This window comes from Alexandromys fortis, unplaced genomic scaffold (genome assembly GCF_014885135.2).
Source record: "Alexandromys fortis isolate MF-2015 unplaced genomic scaffold, M_Fortis_MF-2015_v1.1 scaffold_76, whole genome shotgun sequence".
Lineage (NCBI taxonomy): Eukaryota > Metazoa > Chordata > Mammalia > Rodentia > Cricetidae > Alexandromys > Alexandromys fortis.
Genome location: NW_026067997.1, coordinates 8,361,263 through 8,364,249, shown reverse-complemented (window position 1 = coordinate 8,364,249; position 2,987 = coordinate 8,361,263). Strand labels below are relative to the sequence as shown.

The following is a 2,987-nucleotide window of genomic DNA, read 5'->3' as shown; positions in this document are numbered from 1 at the left end:
GGACAATGAGGACTACTGAGAACTCAAGAACAATGGCAATGGGTTTTTGATCCTACTGCACGTACTGGCTTTGTGGGAGCCTTGGCAGTTTGGATGCTCACCTTACTAGACCTGGATGGAGATGGTTGGTCCTTGGACTTCCCACAGGGCAGGGAACCCTGATTGCTCTTTGGGCTGATGAGGGAGGGGGACTTGATTGGGGGAGGGGGAGGGAAATGGGAGGTGGTGGCGGGGAAGAGACAGAAATCTTTAATAAATAAATAAATTAAAAAAAAAGAAACCTAGACAGGAAAATTTCAAGTCTTAGTTAGGGTCTGCTGGCCTAGTGAGTAAGTATGAAGCCAGCCTGGGCAGCTTATGGTTACTGTTTAAAGTTTAACAAATGGCTGGGGATATAGTTCAGGGACAGAGTGCTTGTGTAGCATGCAGGAAGTCCTAGGTCCAATCCTGCCAGGAGCACGAGACAAAAACTTAAACCATACACGAGGAAACAAAACAACAGAACAGCAAACCAAAACAACACGTGAATCCTCACAGATGTGTGATCTCTCTCACGGGAGGAGTTACAGAGCAAAAGGGTGGTGCTTAGCAGCAGTGGGTGAGAAATTGTTCACTGGATACAGTTGAGTTGGGAGGTTGAAGAAGTGCTAAAGATGGTTGGGATGCCCCAACAATGGCCTAAATACACTCAATGCTACTGAACCACATACTTAAAAGTAGTTCTGTGGTAATAGTCTCATCTTGTGTGTATTTTACCATGATAAACAACTAAATACTGTATTGTAGAGATGTTTCAGCTATCTATCTTGTTACCAAATGCCTGCGAAGAAGCAAGTTAAGGGAGGTGGGGTTTACTTTTTGTCCCCAGTTATAGGGTACATAGGTCACCATGGGTGATGTCTTGACCCCTGGTGGCAGGGGTGGTGCTCCCTGTGGCAGGGGTGTACAGCTGGAACCTCTAAGAGTGTCATTCAGAGTGGGCTTTCTCTATTTGGTTGAACTTCTCTGGAGACATTCTCACTGACAGATCTGGGAGTTAGTTTCCTCAATCCCAGTTGATAATCAAAGTTATCGATTATCAGAGTTCTAGGGGTAATTCGGCAGAGTGATTGCTCACGACTGGTACTTAGTTTAATACAGACAGTCAAGGGGATGCTAAACGTTAATGAATTTTATATCTGACCAAGCCGGGAGATTAGAAAGAAATATTTATTCAATACTGGGAAGAGTCATTGAACTGTTTCTGGTAAAAAGATATACGTGAGCCTTTACTGTAGTCTGAAATACCAGGTGGATCAAGAGGCCCCACTCACAGAATGCAGCTTCACACGTCTGTGGGAAAAGAAAATGAGGATTTGTCTCACCTCGGGATGGAAAGCTACAAAGAAATACTTGATGGGTTCTATGCATAAAATATTTCTGTGTATCAAGATCATCATGAAGAGGCAAGTGATAAACTTGGAAAATATTCACAGACAAAAGGCCTATTAACATCACCCTAGAAATAGGTTCATATCAAAACAGACAATTCACAGAAGGGCAAAGATGAGCTAATGCCAACCACCCTAGAAATCTAAACTTAGCAATTTTTAGACCTATCTCTGAACAAATTAAAGGGTAAAGTAAAATCTCGGAGGCATCAAGGGTTCAGCGAGGTGGGCATCGTCATTCACAGCCAGAGGCAAAACGAATTTGAACAGGTCACTGGAATGTTTCCTAGCAGAATTCTGAGTAAGGCAGACCCAGCTTAAACTAGTTTAAACAAAGAAGGCTTTGCGGGCCAGGGGAGAGGATTAAGCAACTGGGAGATTCAAGGATGGCACTGGCTTTACATAAATCTGGATCCCCGTGTCTCCTGTCTCTGGCCTGTTTGTCTTCCAAGGTGAAGGGAGCTGTGGGCAGATCCAAGTTGACACGATCCTTCCCTCTTGTTCTAGAGAATGAGAGAGCAAGCATTTTTTTAAGAATGCTTCACTGAAATATGATTTGCATACCATCCAATTTACCCCCTTAAAGCATACAATTAAGTAGTCTTAATATATTCACAGCCTTGTGCAACCATCACTGCAATCAACTTTAGAACATTTTCATCGCCCCAAAGGGAACCCCATACCAATTAGCAGTACTCCTTGTTTCCCCCAACACCTCAGCACCAGGCAAACATGAATCTGCTTTCCTTTTCTGTAGATTTATCTGCCAGCAAGCCTCTTGAATGGCCTCTCTAACCAGAGCCCCGGGAGTCTCTTGCTGATGAGGCTTGGGGTTAAACATTCACTCCTGACCCAATGTCTGGGCCAAGGGGATTGGTCCTCTCATTGGCTAGGCTGGGTGACCATCTTAGCCTTAGGATAAGAGCCGCATGCTCTTAGTAGGGTGATTATGGAACAGGAAAGGGCCTTCGGAGGCTGGGAATACGGAAAAGCAAGCATCCTTACACAGGGGACCACTTGGGAGTCTGCACCCTGATCGTTGAGTTTTTCTCCTAAGAAAGGACCAGAAACAGACTCTCCTTCATGCTCTGCCCGTGGTGATCAGGTGCCTGTGCAGGGGAGGGGAGTGCTGAGAACAGCTTCTCTGCTGTGGGAAAAGCGGGGAGAGGAGGGAAACTAGAACATCCTGCTTGAGCAGGAAGTGCATCTAGTCCTTGAGACAGCTTCCTCCAGGGTTCCTATGCACTCAGAAATGAGGCAGCCACAAGGGCCCATTTCTTTCACTAACCCAACAGAACGTTCCACCCTGAGGAAGCAGGCTAGGTTAGAACTCAGGTAGGGTTCTGGGCTGCCCTTGAATCTTGTCTTAGCTAGGAAGGCACTCGTAGAGCCCGGTTCACGTACATCAAGAGGTAAGAGGACCCAGACCAGATTAATGGCACAGCTGTCGCTTTGTCTTTGTTCAACGTATCTCTTGTCTTTGAAACATGGCAGGCCTGGAGTGAGGGGGTCCTGAGTTCTCTGCACTCATAAAGGACCGTGGCTGTGTGGCAGATC

At 45.9% G+C, this 2,987-nt stretch overlaps 1 long non-coding RNA gene across 1 annotated transcript; it reads right to left on the bottom strand.

The window, feature by feature from the left end:
* Positions 1–1,115: 1,115 nt before the first annotated feature.
* On the bottom strand, positions 1,116–2,228 carry LOC126512600 (uncharacterized). Its single transcript, XR_007595095.1, has 3 exons — positions 2,114–2,228; positions 1,833–1,933; positions 1,116–1,332 (listed from the first exon to the last, which is right to left on the bottom strand). It is a non-coding gene; the product is annotated as an uncharacterized lncRNA (long non-coding RNA).
* Positions 2,229–2,987: the final 759 nt, after the last annotated feature.